The sequence below is a fragment of the Anas platyrhynchos genome, chromosome 5 (genome assembly GCF_047663525.1).
Source record: "Anas platyrhynchos isolate ZD024472 breed Pekin duck chromosome 5, IASCAAS_PekinDuck_T2T, whole genome shotgun sequence".
NCBI classification, from domain to species: domain Eukaryota; kingdom Metazoa; phylum Chordata; class Aves; order Anseriformes; family Anatidae; genus Anas; species Anas platyrhynchos.
Genome location: NC_092591.1, coordinates 26,695,098 through 26,713,554, shown reverse-complemented (window position 1 = coordinate 26,713,554; position 18,457 = coordinate 26,695,098).

Genomic DNA, 18,457 nt, shown 5'->3' with positions numbered 1-18,457 from the left:
AAGGACATAGCCCGAGATAGCAGCAGTCATTTAAGAGCAGGGTTGTGGCAATTAAATCTCTGCTGTTATATCTCTGAATGTTTGATACAAAGACATCTGCAGGCACACGCTGTGACTTTTAGTGCTACTGTCAGCTGAACCACTCCGGGAAATTTTCCAAGAGTGGAAATTTCCCACTCAGGGAAATTTTCCAATGGGCACAATTCTGAAGGACGGGATGAGGAGGACAGGACAGGGCATCTGTGCCAGCAGCAATGCGAGGAGATGACTTTGCTGGAGGCATAGCCAGGAAGAGGGGAAAACATAGGAGCACAAAGTTTCTTTTAGGCTCGTACAAGTAGGCATGATCCAGTGCGTGCAGAAATGCCGTGTTCTGAGCAGCCCCAGTACAGAAAGCACTCTGACTTAAACACATCTCTAGGCCCACGCTTTTTTTGGGATTTTGGTTGCGAAACTGTGTGTGCCTTTTTTTTGGATAGGGTAGTGTATTTATTACCCCTGCGCTGTGTTGTAATTCACAAGGCAGAGTCGTTGGATGGTTTACTTCTCTGGTGTTGCCCTGCCTGCTGTTAGCGGGTGTTATCTAAGCCCATCAGATCGTGTAGTTCATGTTGGTTTTGGAGCCTGGTGGGCGATACTGCCGGGTGGTCAAGGCAAACAGCTCACACTGCAGCCAAAGTTCACAACAGCAGGTCTGAGTTGTCCTCTTCCAGTTTGCATTGACAAAAAGGCATCAGAAAAGGAGGGGAGGTGGAAGTGGGTGAGACAGCTCAGCCAGTGTTGTTGATGTGTCCATTCAAAGGGCAACATCAGAGTCAGCTGAGCATGAGTAAATTCCCATTTATGAGGGCCTGACCTTAGACTCTGGACCTCCCCAGGCTTGAAAGATCACAGAAGGACTGTGGAATGACATGTCCACCAAAACACAGATGGCTTGAACTTTGATATAAGCACCCTGCCTGCCTGGGCTGCAAGCTGTAAATGCTCTGAGATAACCGCACGTGCCAGCTCAGCTCAGAGGAACCTGTTTTGCCATCTCACCACAGCCCCGTTGGCAGGTATCTTCCTAGGGACAACGTTCTCACGGAGCTTATCTCCAGGAGTTTCTTCTCTGGGCAAGGAATTCCTGCTTCCTCCTAGGGCTGGGTGTGCAGCAGGTTTTGTTTGTTGACATTGGCAAGCTTCTCAGGCTCCATCTCAGCACCTCTCTAACTCGTGGATGTTTCATTTAGTGCTTTGTGCTGCTTCACTTTCATGCCTTGAGTTCTTCTCAGATGGCCTTCCAACCAGCTTTTTCGCTTGAGTCTGGGGGCCTATTCAAACAAAGAGGAAAAACTACCAAACAGGATAAGCTGTTGCAAGAAGCTAAGCTCAGCTGACATTTAGGATGAGGCCTCAGGTGGGTTGTGATCCTCTCCTTTTGTAGAGGAACCTGGTTAAGGGATGTTGGAAGTGCTGTTAGGGACAGGAGCGAGTTTGTCTGGAGGGCTCTTCCCTACTGACTGCCTGCTCTGCAGGGCTGGGGTTGAAAGAAGCTTTCAATTGCACTAGGGGACAGAGAAAGCAGCCCAAGGGCAGCGTTTTTTATTTATTTATTTGTTTTTATATTACCAACTGGTGTAACTGCTGCCACATAAACCAGATTCGTCCTTGACCTCCAGCAGCAGCTCGGCAGCAGCTCCAGGCCAACATTACACGCTCCAGCAAATCGTCCCCTCGGGCTCTGTAAACCCTGGGCTCTCGTCCTCCTTTTGGGGCACTGAGAGGATGCCCTGCGTCACCCCTGCTCCGAGAGCAAAATGTGTGCCCAGAGGGGTGTGGGGTGGTGCTTTAAGGTGCTAAACCTGGCGTGCAGGGGGAAAGCTGCAAATACCAACAGCCAGATCCTGGTCGGTGAATGAGCATCACTTCTCCGTGCCGGTACCTGCAGTATGTGCCTTCACCCAGAGCAGAAGGACAGCAACATTTATGCCTAGAGGTATAGCAGGAACATTGCTCCAGCAGCTGGGTTTGAAGGCTTTGGGGCAAGAATGAAGCTGAGTGACCTTGGCAGGGGAGGAAAAATAGGCAGCGGTGGCCCAGGAGATGGAAATGCAATAGGAGAGGGAAGGCCTTGGAAAGATGAAGGGACTAAACTGTACCGAGGAGGAGGGACTGCGATTTCCAGGCACCTGTGCAGCCATTTTCTCACGCAGTGAAGCAGGTAAACACATGCAGTATGTAGTGGAAAGCAGAAATCTATGAGTAAAAGTTTTCTGTTTTCTCTCCCAAATTGCTGAGTTCGCCCTTTCTCTGGGCTTGCCAACTTTTCCAAGAGCTACTGCTTCAGAGGGAGTGAGCAATTTTGCAGTTCCCCATCATGTGGATTTGAATTTAAAATGTCAATATAATGCCTTTGTTTGGAGAACTGTTGGGCAGAAATAGAAATCTGAGTTTTTACAGCTGGTGGAGCAGTAATGATTTAAAGGCAATTCCCCTCCATGCAAGCCAAGGCATGGCACATTTACCCCTCCCCTGCAGCTTTGGGTCACTGTCCATGCAAGCAGGGCAGCGGGTCCAAGCAGGTGACATTTCTCATCTGCTTTGAAGTTTCAGGCAATGGTGGGACCGAGTGAAATCGGTGTCCTGCAGCTCTGCCTTCATGCCTTCCTGCAGGATGTGTCCTGTGTGGACGTGGTTGCAGCTCTCAGCCTGCCCTGGTCTGCATGACAGCTGGCATGAACTCCAGCCAGGTTCTGCAACTTTGGGGCTGCCTTAGGCCAGGTGCTTCTTAAAAGCAAGATCAGGAGGTTTGCTTGGACCTGAGTGACCTCAGTGAGGGCCTGTTCTCGTTCAGAACAGACGGTTCTCCTGGCTTAACAGCTTTGGCAGATGCTCCTTTTACTTACTTTGCATAAGAGGGGGTGCTTAAAACAAGGCTTAAAAACCTGTCACTCTAGATGAGGTGGGTTGTTTTTTTGTTTGTTTGTTTGTGAGTTTTGGCACAGATTGCTTTTACCTTATTAAAACGCTCGTTTTCACTAAATTGTGGAGGACTACCCCCTTACTTTTTATATCCTCTTTGCTGAGCTTTTGCAATTACTTCAAGCCTTGGAAGTCGATAGAAAAGCTTCTGTTCATCCGAATCATTTCCATCTCTGGCCTCTTGCTGTAAAAAGGCTCACTAGATCCTGGTCTATGGAAAGAGACCCTCTGGTGGAGCAAGGCCCTGTTCCACGAGGGCTGAAGAGCTGGTGCCCAGGAGTTACCAATCACCGCAGGCTCTAACAGAACTTGGCTATTAATTATCACGGGTTTTACATGAGCTGTGAGCACAAAAGAAAATCGTTGGCCTTATCTGCTAAATAATAAACTGAATTATGTTAGAGACGTGCTGAACTTGGGTTCCTTACTACTCCACAGCATTGGCTGCTTCTAAAGTAGTAAGTGGATTACTTAGAGATGCTTAGAGCTCTCCCTTTGTTAGGGTGAGTTGCACGAGAGGAGTGAGTTTGTTCCTTTGTACTGATATAAGATCCTTGGGATATTTGTGGAAATAGCACAGGAAAGAGGGCCAGGGAAGGAAAGGCAGGAATTAAATGGTGTCCGAAGAGGATACAAAATAGGAAGGGAAGGCACAAAGGGATCAGTAAGCACCAAGGTGTGTGCCGACAGTAATAAGCTGCGTGTGCTTTGGATGAGCAGGGTCGCCTTACCAATCTCAGCTGAGACCCTGGAAGAAAAACTGCAGGAGTTAAGTAGAGAACAGGAGGCGGGGAGAGAAGAAATAGGGAAGCAACCGAATTACTGCACGGCAGTGCTGGAGGATCAAAGGATGTAGGGTAGTGTGTAATCATAACCGAACAGCTCTCGTCAGGAGGATAACCTGCTTTTCACCCTGCTTTTGTTTTGAATCTTATTTCCCCCTCCCTTACCTCTTCTTCTTGAGTCCTTAAAAGCCGTTTACAGAAGTGGACATTTCCTGAATACAAAGTGCTAGAGCTGCCCATTGCTTCTCTTGGGTGCTCCCCTTTCCTTGTGTGATTTCTTCAATGGCAGCCAGCCCTTATCACTTAGATATGATGCTAAAGCTGCATAAGCTGCAGTCCTCGATGTTCCAGCTGGAAGCAGCACTCCACCTCTTGCTGCTGCTGGGACTGCAACTTCAGGGCACAGGCTCCTCAGCTGAGGGCTGGAGCTTTGTCTCTTAAGGATCCTTGGTTGAAGTCCTTTGCCAGAGCCCCTTTCCTCCTGAACACTGAGCAGAAGCAACTTGTCTTCAGATGGGTTTCATCGTACCGAAATGGAGGCATCCTACTCAGTCTTTCTGTGCCCTGCACACCTGGGATGGTTTGAGCTGCCCCCTCTGGCATTACTAGAAGTTGGTGGTGAAGATGAATGGGATGAACCTTGGAGGAATCTGTTGACTCCTTTGAACCCAGAGAAAACTTGTGTTAAGTGAATTTCTTCCTTTCTTCCTCTCCTATTTATGTATTGAATGAATATATTCAGCTAGTCAATGAGCTGTGCCTACCACTGTGCAAGCAATGCTGGAGCTTGCTTTAATTCTCCTTTCAGAAAATTCTGCTTATCCTGCCTATATATAAGACATACAGCTTGCTTAGGAGACCTCTGCTTGCATGCAGTGACTGTGGTGTGTTTTGGAATAGCCAGTCTTTTGTTTGGTTCATTTGTCCCTGCAGGTGTGTTCCTTAACACAAGAGGTTTACACTGCTCAGTTGGCAACAAGCTCTGCTTCTGTCAATCCCCAGCTTGACACATCTGCACTTCATGTCATTTTCAGTGCCAGCTACAGTGATTCACAACCTTCCCTTGCAGAAGTGAAGTTTCTTGGCCAATTATAAAAGAGCAGAAGACGTTTCTTGCCAGTCACGTTATCTGTCCAGGAGTGATAGGAAATAATTTGATAGGCAGAGGTGTTTCACCCTTAAAACATTGTTTTCTATGAAAATATGCATCTTTAGGACATGGCAGAGAGAAGGGCTCTGCTCTCTTCCCAAGAACAGCCCCAGACATGGCAGTGCAATCCCGGGTGTTCCTGCTCTTCCTGGTGGTGAGCACAGGGCTGGTGGTTATGTGGTAGGGACAACCCTCTTTTACCAGCCATTGCTTTGCAGAGCCAGAAAAATCAGAAGATCTGGCAAATTGACTAAGCACTTCTCTGATGTCTCCAAGGTTTTTCAGTGTTGGGGAGGTGGTAGAAGATGAGGACAGAGCAGGGAAGGTTATTGCAAAGGCAGAATTGGTCTTCTCTAAAACTATGGTAGCTCCACCTATCTCAAACAGGCAGATCAGCAACATTTTTCCAGCTGTTGGAAGCTGTTAAATTGACGGACTGCAGATATTTGGACTCATTGCTGTGGAGGAGACCATCCTCTAAAAACAAGCTTGCCTTCCAAGGCCCTACCCAGCCCCTGAGCATGTTTGGAAAGGCACCAGGATGTTGCTGACTTGTGGAATTTCTATTTCCCATGATGATTTTTGCCTTCGAAAGGGGAGCTGAGGTTAAGCCGAGCTGGAGAGGTTTTTCTTCGTGTGGAGCTTAGAGGGGAGAAGAGGGAGGCCGCTGTTGCTGTCTCCAGGAGGCCAGGGGCAGGAGGTCTATTTCTATGAGCAGCACAGACATTTCCTAGAGAGGAATCTCCTGAGTACCTGCTGGCCGAAGCATTCCTGGCATTCCTGCACTGTGCTGCTAAGCTCACACAGCTCCAGATACTGCTTGGGCTACGGCAGCCTGGCCTTGGCCAGTGGCTCTCATTCAGCCACGTGCATGTTGTTAACGCTGGCTGGTTCTCAGATCCATTGCTCTAATTAGCAAATTTGCTACCTGGACTAGTGCCACAAGCTGTGAATTTGCAGGTACAACTAACTGCAGGAGGATTTGGAGGTGGTTTTTGGTTTGTTGCCGTCATGAACAGACCTGCCAGAAGCAGGTGGGAGGATTTGCAGTGGGATAGTTACTGCAGTGTTTTCGTCTCAGGTTTCCTGGGTGCCTTGTGCATGCTCCAAAATCTGCAGTTCCCCATAGCTGCTGTGTCGAGCTGTGTTTATTCCTACTGTAAGGGGTAGAGATTCACACCATCTCAGGGCCAACAAGCTTGTAAATCATCTACTTAACAGTCCCGGGGAAGATAACATATTAAATACTAAAGGCACTAAGAAATCCTTCCCCCCTCACTCACCCTCCCCAGTGAGTGCTGAATCTTGTCCAAAGCTGCACAAACAGGATTCTGAGATAAAGACCTTGGGTAAGAATTACTAAAACAAACAGAGCGTGGAGTGGTTTCTTAAGGGACTGGCCTTCTCAAGGCCAGAGGGTGGGTGTGGGAGAACACACCTTACTGAAAGAAAAGCTAAGCACATGAAAAAAATACAGCTTGGAACGAACAAAGCCCTGCCCAGGAGTCTGTAATATTTTAATTAAATTGGTGTAACATGGGAGGATAATCATATGAGTACTGCATGCTCCATGGGAAGTGTATTGACCAGGACTTCAGTAACTCATAGCACAAAAACTTTCCAGATGCACAGGGATCCTACTCTGCTTGGCGTGATGCAGCTGAGCTATTGCACTGCACTGTAGCAGTGCAGTCCCCGGGGACACATTAGTTCAGTCACCTTGTGGTGTCTGTCTGTCAATGACTGGCTTGATGTCAGGTTTTATTGTTGTTGTTTTGGTTTGCCTTTTTTTTTTTTTTTTTTAAACTATATTTGTTTTTCACAACCCACATTAGAACATTATAACATTTACTGTTGATGTGGCTACATTCTGATTTAAAGAAAGTCTCTGGTTTTGATAGCCTGTACTCAGTACCTGGGGGAGTTCTTTATAGGAGGGAACACAGTGGACTCTGTGACTGTAGTTTCAGATCAGTACCAGCTCAAAAACTCTTCCTTTTGCATTTTTTCCCCTAGAAGAGTATGTGGTCTGTAGCATCAGTCAGTGGTTGGGGGTGATGGCTACATCCCCTTGACTTAAGGCTTGTTTAACTTTCCTATGCTGCAGTGGAGCTATTGTTAGTCTGCAGATAAGGTAAGTGTTATCATTTTAACACAGTCTAAAAGAAAAGGATAGGAGAGAGCTATTAGATTCTCAACTGTGTTACTCTGCCTGATGGCAGGGTTGTCCTTCACATTGATCCCTCAAACGTGGTAATAACAACAGGAAAGCTTTGTTTTTACTGGTTAGCAGCCAACAGCAACAGCCAGGCTAGAACAGAAAGTATCACTTCTTCTACTTCTGCAGCACATGTGCCGAATCTTCATGCCAACGCACTGACACCTCTCCGGATCATTCCTGAGTAGACGAGGGGACACAGAGACCTCCATCCTGCCCCAGACAACCTGGGCTACCTAAGCTTGGCCACCACCTCAGAACAAGCCTCTTGCCCTCTTCCCAGCAGGCTGACAGTCTCCTGCCCTCCTCATGCAAACCTGTAACACGTTCCTTCTCTTCTGTCTTGCTTTTGCTATTAAGGTAGGTTTTTTTGAGCTGCCTGTATCTGCCTTTATCAGTTGCTCCCTTATCTTCCTTCTTCCTCCATGTGTTCATCAGTCTTCTGCCTTTTACAGGGGATCCTTAGGTTACCCCTGTTGCAGACAAGTTGCCAAGTTTCAAATCAAGGAAGGGAAAGGACTCATGGCTAACCAAAAAGCCCCTATACGGGCCAGAACTGGGAAAATGTGGGTACTGATCATTGTGTGGGAACTTTTCTGCAGTGCAGATGTTCTTTAAGGAAATAAGAGGCTGTCTCTCCCAAGATGTAGAGGACTATACTGAATTTAGGTGGATCAAATCTCATTCATTTATGGCATCATTTTTAGGAAAGAGACCTTGCTGCAAAGGCTGTGGGGCAAGAGCAGGCCTGGCCCTCCTACTGGAAAAACGAACGTGCGCCTGGCATGCTGAGGGTGCATGGCTCAGCTTCGTTTGTGGGGAAACAGTCAAGAGGTAAATGTTGATTCAGGCAGAATTCAGAGTCACTTGGGGTGGTATTCATTTCAGGCATCTACAAAGCGGATGTGTACCCAAACTGCCTGGTCTGGCTTCCTTTAATAGCCAAACAAAAGAAATCGGTGCTTGTCTGAAGAATTTTCAGGAAGATGTGAGCCTTGCCCTTGATGCCGTTGACCGTACACAGAGCCTGAGCTGAGCTGAGAGGCAGATGTCTGTGGTGAAATCCCACCCACGGCGTAATAAAGTCTCACACAAACCTGAGGAGGTCTTGGAGGCTGAGTTGTTTTTCACCATGAGAGGAAGATAAGGGGCACAGGAAGACTGTAAATGAACAATCTACTAAGAACAAGAAAGTCCTGTTAAGGTTGTAACCCTACTGAGGTTACACAGAGATGGATGTTTTGAATGGGGAAAAATGTAGAATTCAATATAGAGAAAGGCAGCAAGTCTCCCATGTCAGGCCTAGCTTGCTGGACAGCAAGGCCTTAGGGTGCCGATTGAAAGCCCCCGTGGGGCTTCCCGGTAGGTGAAAAGGATGGCAATTGGATTTTCTAGGAAGGCAGGTGGTGTTTGAATAGCACTTCTATTTTTGTTTTTTTGAGATCACTCTGTTTGTTCTGAGGTCATTCTAATTCAGGGCAGGGAGGGAGCAGGAGCCATTCCTGTGACTCCGGCCGGGGTTTGAACTTTAACTGAGCAGCCCCTGGCTGTGGCCAGGAGCCATGCGGCCACGAGGAGCATTTCCGAACGGCAGCACTGGTGGTGTCACCCAGGCCATGCAGACATCACGGTCATGCACGAGTGCCAGAATGGCCTGACCCAGCTGGGGCTGTCACCGCTGAACCTCTGCCTCTCGCTTCCCCGGTGCACTGGGGCTGCTGGGGCTGTGCCAGGGGATGATAGCTGGCAGGCGGGTACGGGGACGCTGGTGTCCCCTAAGGACAAATACACAAAGTCCCGAGCCAAATGGGCCAACAGCAGGAAGGAGCGTCCTGGCTCTGCTCGCCTGTTGACACGGTCAGCGGCTCAGTGTCAGGTCCTCGACCTCCCCAGGTGGAGGGGAATGTCACAGGACAAGCCAGTTCTCCGTTCTTGAACCACAGCCTCTTCAGCAAGAGCCATAGCTTTGGCAGGCATGTGTGGAAGAAGGAAAGCTTTTACAAAGGCTTAAATGGGCCCAGGGAGATTTCTTGTCCACTAACAGCTCGCTTGGCTTCAAAACCCCTTGCAAAACGATGTGTGGCAAAATCTACCATGGCCCCATACAGGGCTAAGGCAAATTAATTACTCATGCTTGGAAGGGCTTATTCTCGTCTGGGATCTCTTTCAGACAGTCCCCTGAAAACCTCAGGATAACACTGCTCTAACAGATGTTGTGCTTGGAGTCTGAATTCAGGTGGGTTTTTCTCTGTTAGTGTGGAGGCCTGTAATCACAAGTGTTTGATTGCATGACTGATGAGCTGGAACTATTTCTCTTAGCAGCACCAATTGCTGAGATAAGAAATATATTTTGCTCCTTTTTCATCTCAAGCATGCCCAGAACACACAGGTGCTAACTCAGGTACATCCTTGCACAGAAACTCTCATCCTCAGGGAGAAAATCCTATAAATATTATAACTGTAGTGACAACAGTACAATATTTCTCCTTTTCCCTGAACTCAGCACAGGAGAGGTGCTGAGAGGGAATTACACAACAATTGACCAGCCCATGCTGAAATACTTTCTCTGCTCCAGCATTTCCCCGAGAGCCACAAAGTGGCTGAAGGGATCTTTTTTTACTGAGCAGGGATGGTCTGCAACTGGTACAGAGCAACAGTGCTGGAATTTAGTTCCCAAATTGGTCAGTTCAGTGTGTGTCTGAGGTGGCTGTCATTCGTCTGGGTACTGCACAGCTCCAGTTCCCCGTGCCGCTGTTCACTGCCACAGCAGGGCTCTTTCCATGAAGGACAGCACAAGCTGTCCTGGGCAGCTGGGGTGCACATCCCACAGAAATGTATATATGGAGAGTAACAACTTATTGTGACCGCTCTCCTCCTCCTGCCCAGATGTGGGAGCACATCTCTGTGTGCATTATCTGATGAATGCTGTGAGGGATGCCACGCTTTGGTGAGGTGCAGAGCTGAGATCCCTGAAAGTCACTTGAGAGGTCAAAAACTTGCGGCTAGCGACCAGCCAGGAACCAAGAGGACTTTGTTTTAGTCACAGCAGCTAGACTGCAATAGCATAAAGCTCCTTAACTAGTTTGTCAAGCAGCGGACAAAAGAATTTCTTGCACAATTTAGAGCGGTACGCTAGCTAACGTAAGGAAAGGATTTAAAATTGCACAACATGCTGGAGAATGATATAAGTGAGGATTTTGTCTTACAGCTATGGGCAATTAGAAAGAACAGAGGGATAACTGAATTCATTCTGGCCTTCATCCCGCAGGGTATGGGGAGGTCGTGGTGGTGTCAACCCCAGCAGATACTGCAGGCCAACACTGGTCTGTTGTGCTTGTGTGGGACGTGCATGTGGCGAGCAGAGTCTGTGTGGAGACACTGTTTGAAGAACAGCAATTTTCTGCATGTGCCATGGCATTGTGAAAAGCATACCATAGTCAAATTGTTACCGGATAATATTTTCTTGGGCTAATTACTCTGAATTTAGTGACTAGATGGTATTGGATAAGAATAACAATTAAGGCCCAGAAGGTTCCCTCCTTGAGGTATTTATTTCCCAAATTTTATGATTTACATAATGTCTCAGATGGTATGATGACCTAAGCTTTGATTCCAACCACTCCTTTTACAAGTAGTTTTGTTAAGAAAACAGTGTTACTCTGAAAGCTAAGACAAAGCATAGATGTATATTTCTTTTTCTGAATAATTTGCTTAGTGAATATAGCAATTACGGAGCTACTCTTACAAGTGAATATTCACATGAACTGGAAATTTAGAGCAGCTGTCTTGTATTATTCACAATCCACTTATGTGTACTGGTTGGAAGGCAGCATATGTGCTCTTGTCTCTAGGTTGCTGGCTTAGGACTTGCTGAGACATAAGTGCCCAGGAGCCTTTGGGAAACTCATTCTGGTTCAGATACGTAACTGTGAAATGCCTCCAAAAGGAGATGTATTCCTACTCGAAGAACGATTGGGATTCAAGGCTAAGCGATAGAGATACCTGTATCACAACATAAGAGCAGATTGCCAGTGTGGCTGTGGCTCACAAAACCTTGTGTTAGTGTGAAAACAAATGAGCAATTCTTTTCCCTTGAGTCTTCCTCTGACTGAGGAGGGGCTCCTATTTTCCAAAGTGTGGAAGATACTCTTCCATTTTATCATCATATATTACTTTCACCTCAAATTCCTTCTTCCGTATTTTTTTTGGTGTAGCAGTTGTTACACCATCTGTATGATGGAAAAAAATACAGGTTCCTCTCTCCCCCTGTTCTCAGTGCCCCCTAAAAATAACTTCTCTCACTGCCCTCTTCCCACAAGTTGCATCTATATGCAGTGTAACTAGCTAAATAACCTAGAGCTTATACAGGGTACGGCACCTTTCAGTTTTGAGCATCAAAACTAGGTTCTGATGTAGAGTGTTGATACCCAAAGTGAAGGGCAAGGCTCTGTTCCCCTGAACTCCAGCTAAAATGATGACTTTGATGCGGATCTCAAATGGAGGGAGCGGTTCTCTCTAAAGCAGTTCAGCCGGCACCTGTAACCTCTTAAACTGCAGTCATATCTCTCATGCGAACCAATATTTGCTTAAGAGTTGGGCATGATTTATATGGGAGTCCTGGTGTCGCAACAACTGCTCTGTTACTCAATAGGATTCCCAGATGACTGGTTAATACATAACAAGCCAGGTTTATAAATTCAGTTGGTGCAAATTATCATCAGAGTGGAGAGGGGAAATTCTTGATAGCACATTGTGTTCAATTCCTGAAACTCTCAAATGTCTGTAACGGAGTACCACATGTTCCAGTTAAACCAACAGTGGGTTTTGGTTTGTTTTCAGGGGGATCCTAATTTGGATTAATTACTTGATGACAATTTTCTCATTGTCACGTGTAATTGTGTTATTCTCCTGAGTCAAGATGGAAAAAAAGTAGGATATAATTAGATAATTACAAAATGCCACAGCCAAAACTCTGTAATGTGCGATATGATTCCAGTAAAACTTAGCAGCGAGCTGAGAACTGAGGCGAAGTTGAGGTACATCACAAAATTACTTTGGCTGTGTATGAAGTTACCCTTAAAAAATCATTTTTTTTAAATTAATAAATCAGCACAGGAAATTTAGGGGGATGTATTTCCCCTTCTAAATGGAAACGTTGAGTTAACACTCTTCAGAGAAGCTAAGAAATCCTCAGTGTCTGTGTAAAACAGCTAAGACCTATTATTTTCTAGGTTTCAGTCTAGCACACTTGAAGTCAGTCAGTCTCTCAGGAAGAACACAGGCAGCACTCTGAAATGTTTTAATGTCTTTGCTCTGCAGATACTCCTGTATTTACACACTCTGCTCTTCAGCACGCATATACTTGAAGTCCGGCGACCACTTCCCTGTCAGGCAGCTCCCCAATTAATCCTACTGTTGCATATTTGGAAACGTTTTCTGACTTGATGACCTTTCTTTAACCTCGGGTTGCTAGTTGTTATCACTGGAAAGGAATAAATGTGTCTGAGTGACATGGATTGCTAAAGCTAGATCCTGTACCTTGCCTCTGGTGGAGCCCCATCTGCCGACTTGGCTCCCAGAAGATTCAGAAACTTCACCCTGCTACCTCCTTGCCCCGGCTGTGCCCACTGTGAATGGCAGAGGTGTGACAGCCCACGAGGAGACAGCCAGCTAGAAACCATTCTTTGGCTTAAACAATAAACTATGCAAGGATGCCATAACAGCTATGTCATTATAGTTACTTAAATACAAACAGCGCCCAAGTCAAAACCGTAGTGTCTGGCATCCATATCTGGAATCCACCCGTTTTAAAACCTAATACAGGAAAGAACTGCAGCATGCCTGAATAACCAGCAGTACTGGAGCTGCAAGTTCCATCACAAATCAGTTATTTCAGCTTGGTATTAGTCCATTGCTATGCATACTTAGCATAGCACTTTGTTGCATAATGAGCGAAAGGGAGGAAAAAATGACCACTTAGAAGTCCAAGCCATTTTAAGATTAGTCTGTGACCTACTTCATTGTCTGGGTAAAAAATAGGTTTTGAAATTTGTTAGAAATGCAGGCCCATTTTTATTTTACTGCTGGCTGTTGCTCATGAGTACAGCACTGTTCTGATGTGAGCGTGCTCCGGGATCTTTTTATTGCATGGCACTTAAATATAGAGCATTCAATATCGTGTTAATGACAGTGACATGAACATGAACCTGAACAGGAACAGGAACTCCTTTAATTGGCTTTGCACCTGCTCTGTCCATAGAAGTGTCCGGTGAAGGCTCTTGGGTTCCTTATGGCCATCCGGGCTGAGAGCATCTAACATTTTTTTTCTCCCCAGTCACATCACATCAGCCTCACACGAGGCCCCTTGTGCCAGGGGAACACGTCCCGGTGCGTGCAGTCACACGCTTGGGATGGCTGGAGGTGGCACTGGCACGTTCTTACAGCAGGTTTCTTTGGCTCCTGGCCATGGGATTTGTAATGTATTATAAGTCATTAGTCTGTTAGTCTGAGATCTGACTAGAGGAGGCATATTGGAAAAACAATTTTGTGCCGTTTAGAACCTTTTAAGTGTTTTCAGTAATTAGTACAGTCATTTTTAACCACAGGAAGAGTTGCAAAGAGGCGCTGTTGCAGAACAGAGACTGCATCCAGTTTCCTTTTCGGCTGTTGGGCTAACATCCATCCCAGAGAGGTCACGAAGGATGTGCAAGTGATCCCACGAGGCAAGAAGGGAAGAAAAGAGGCTGTTCCTCTGCAGGCTGGGTGGTTACAGGGCACGGCAGCAGCGTCACTGTCAGCAGAGCGCGGGGTGCGCAGGATGGTGCCCCTGTGCCTGCAGGGCACCTCAGGCCTCTCCTCTGGCCCCAAAACCTGGCCTGATAAACCCAGAGATGATGAATAAGGAGGAGGAAGCCAGATCAATGCAGGTAGGGGCCCAGTTACTATAGCAACTCTTTTCTTCTTTGAGCATAGGCTGGGAGGATTCCCCTGTGAGGGGATTTCTGCGCAGTCCCCGGGCCAGGAGGGGAGGCTGCTCCGCACATCTCCTTTGGCAAAGGCTGCACTCTTGAACTCGCTGGGGTCTGGGGGGAGGCTGAGGTAGGTTTGTAGAAGTTTGACTCTCGTCCAAAAGTAAAACAGATGTTGAAGTGCCTGGATTCATGGGAGAGATTACTAAACTGGGGCTGTTAGAAGCAAAACTCGGCTGATGGTGCATTGTTCTGCGGGCTGAAGCTGTTACTGCACGCCATGCCCTGCACAAGCAGGAGTTTCAAAGCTGGGATTTTTAACAGAAGAGAACATTTAGCTAATTCCTACTGGATTTTTGAAACTTTTGAGTCCTGAGTTCCCCAGCCAGGTTATTCAATGAGACAAAATTGGTACAAATTAAGTAACTTCTAATATAATAAAGGTGTGCTCAGTCTGACTCCAGGAAAAGATATTATCTGGAACCTGAGCCGGGTAATGTTATCTCAGCGTGCTGCTTGGAGTACCTGGCACTGTACAAGCTCTAGGTCTCTGTAGTTATCTTAGACCAACATAGCAAATGAATGAGCGTATTATCTTTCTGGTAGGGCTGCTTTCTGCTGTAACACTTCCCTTACAGTCGTGGGAGGCATATGTACCAAGCCAGTTCCTAGGATAACCCCCCGTCTTTGGCCCGTACATGCTCTAGCAGTTACACTTCAAGTCCCAAGTTGCAACTTGGTTTTGGCCTGCATTTTGTGCTGGAAGCTAAGCAAACACAGAAGGAACATAAAACAACCTGTCTTTATGGATCATCTCAAATTTCGTCCCAAAATTCTCTCTAAGCGTCAAAGCATAGATGTTGTTGCAAATTCCCCTGATAAGGAATGAGCAAAGAGGGCTTTGGATGAATACTCTGTTCTGCCCAGGCTGTTCATTGTCTATTTTCCATGTAGTATTGTTGCTGGACCTAAAGGGATGTTGTCCTCCATGACCCCAGTACCCTTCCTGTCACCGAGGAAGATGAAGCCAGGACGGCAGTGCAGCCTGCATTTTCCCTGGCTTTCAGAGTAGCACTTTTTGGCTGTTGATGCAAGAAATAAGAAACAGCACCCTTAATATCTGTTTAAAATTCAACAAGGATCTTACCAGACATAGAACCAAGGAGCTGAAAAATGAAAGCATAGAATCAGAGAATATCCCGAGTTGGAAGGGACCCACAAGGATCATCAAGTCCAACTCCTGGCTCCACACAGGACCACCCAAAAATCAAACCATATGTCTGAGAGTGTTGTCCAAACACTTCTTGAACTCTGGCAGGCTCGATGCCATGACCACTTCGCTGGGGAGCTTGTTCCAGTGCCAACCACCTTCTCAGTCAAGAACATTTTCCGAAAACCGAGCCCGAACCTCCCCTGTTGCAGCTTCATGCCATTGAAGCAGGCTCTCTGCTCCAAGAGTAATTTGAACACAGAATTAGGCCACAGCAAAATGCTCCCCTCCTAAGGAGGTGAGCTGCCAGGCAGAGAGACGCGGGGACAGCCTTGAACTCTCACCCACACTCGCAACGACTGCACAGCTCCCGTGCCAAAGTCTCTGGCCTCAGCCTAGTTTCAGAAATGGGATCCAGAATCTCAGTAGCAACCCGCTCCTGGTACGTAAAGAATGTTTATTGACAACTGCTAAGACGTCTGCAAGCTTTTCAGCTGATATAAGTATCCGCATCCTTCTGCACAAGTGTCATTCCCCATGTCATGTGGCAGTTCTGGGCTTAGCTGGCATTTGATCTTGCCAGTAAAATCTGCTGCTTCTCTGTATAATAATGAGATAGACTTGTGAAAGAAAATAGAGCAGCAATGAGTCAGAATTCTAGACTTAGCTCTTTTGTGAGCAATAAGCAATTTCTACCACACTAATGCAATTGGGGTGAATAAAGTCATGCGTCAATCCAACTGCAATTCCCTTTGCTGAAGATATACAAGTATTACAGAAAACTGGGAAAAAAAAAAAAAAAGAAAGAAAAGAAAAAGAAAAAGAAAAAAAAACCTTCAAAGCTTTAGAATATCACACAAATTAATAAAGACCAATGTTTCGTGTTATGCTGTCATAGAGAGAAAGAAGACATGCTCTCTCGTGACTGAATATTTGACTGACTGCATTGATAATGGGTGAAAAGTAGAAATTTCCATCCAGACTTGGTGAAGAAGCGTCTTCATTATTTCACAGGACATAGTAGACTCACTGACCACTGCATTCTGTTCAGCTATTGAAAGAATAGATTATGTGGTCATGGTATGGGCGTTGAGGAAAAAGTAAATTACAGTGAAAAAAGAAGTGAGCTCCTGTTTGGGGAAAAGGAGGCTTCTGTGACAAGAAGTTTTGTGTCACTCCATGCTGATAGCCAAGGTCATACAAACTCTCGAGTCTCTTTGCGCCCCAGGGAACCTTAGTTCAGATCATTCCTTACTTACAGCATAATTAGTCGCTCGTGTTTTGTCTGTGCCCTAACTCTACTTATCTCAGCATTACTTCCTTCACAGGACAAGGTAGGTTATCCAAGGGATTCAGGCAGCTGAAGAGTTATTCTCTTAATAAGTCTCATTTATTAGACACTACTGTAGATTAACCTATTAGATGGAATCGAAAATTGAACATAAATACAGAACCTGTGTTTGCTATCTCCAAAAATAGTGTGCTAATGCAGCTTGGTTGCTATGGTATAAAATCTGACATCAGGAACATGAAGATGCATTTGCCTTTTTCCATTACTTAAGAAGATGGCAGGTCGATTGACTAATCCAGTGGGTAGAATAGTGCAGTGTTACTTAACAACAAGGTGCTTCTAGCACACAAGAAATGGAAACAGGGAGAGGGATCAGTTGCTGCTGAGAACATAATCAGGTTTCTCAATTCTGATTCTAGTTATTTTCAGTCTTGGAGTGTTTGAGCTCATAATTCGGTACTTAATTCCCTTTTTTGAGTTGTGGTTTTTTGTTTTGTTTTGGGTTTGGTTTTTTTTGTGTGTGTTTTTTTGTGTGTGTGTTTTTTTGTGTTTTTTTTTGTTTGTTTTTTGTTTTTTGTTTTTTTTCTGATGCCTTTTAGTTTTCAGTATATTCTGATGTTAGCAGAAGCCTTAATTTTGTTGAATTTGACTATATGTATTATTTAAGAAATTTTTCCTTAGGAGCAGAAAAAAAAACCACACGTATCCCAGTAGAAGGAAGATGTTTGTTTTATTTATTTTTTCTGATTGTTTTATTTGAATGCACTTTAAACTTATAGAAAACACCACCTTAGTAACTGTGGAATGAGAACCTTTCTCTTTTCATCCGTTTAAAATATACTGCATGAAGAAGAGCAGTGTGAATTTCTCATTCATTGAGTCTCCTGTGTGCCTTAAGCCCAACGAGGAGAGATCTTGGGTAAGAGCAGAAAGTTAGTTATGTTGTGGGGGACATATTTCATGTTTTGTGAAATCTAACCAACAATTCAGTGAATTCCCTAACCCACATTTACTTTCTGGGAATAATGAAAGAAAGACTTTTTTTAGAAGTAACATATTGATTTGCCTTTATATGAACTAAGCCTGCAAGCCCTTGTTATTACTCACCTCTCTTCCTATCACGTGTTCCTCTGCTGGTTTGTTCTTTGCCTTTATTGCACTGTACACGTGTGTGGCTCTCCAGAAGACAGACTGTGTTTGTTGTAAAACATTCTGAACGATTTTCAAGTGAGATACACCCTTTTCGTACATACAACAAGAAATTACAATGAGTTACTAATTACTAATACAGTGTTAAAATAATAAATGATGTAATGAGCAAAACAAATGGCTTTAGCTGCTTCCTTTAGGAAATATGTGCATAGACTTCATACGGATCCAGACTACGTATCGAAACGGAAGTCGTTACACGACTGGAGCCTAAGTTACTGACGTTACGAAAAGGTGAGTGTGTTGTAATCAGAAGGATATAAAACAAACAGAGCCATGATTTTCGTATCTCCTTCCAAGTTCTCTGAGGCTTTGAAAGAGATTATTTGAGTATTAAAGCAAAGCTCATGCCTTGGTAAGAACAAATGTCAATGAAATGGCCAATATCAACAAGCAGGAGTTTTCGGAGTTAAAGTGGATAGAATACTCTCTACTGAGGAAAAACAAGCCATTTCACTCTGACTTTTCTGCCTTCTCTTTCCACATTAAAAGCAATCTCGAAAAAAATCAGTCAAATAACTCTAATTAGAAAGAAAACAAACCTAAAAGTCCTGTTGCCAATGCTGCAAGAACGTAGTGTGAAGGTCAAGCATGTGGAAACAGAAAGGACAGTTTGAAAGGCGAAATTTTATCTTATTTTCTGCTTCTTCCTGCACGTGAAG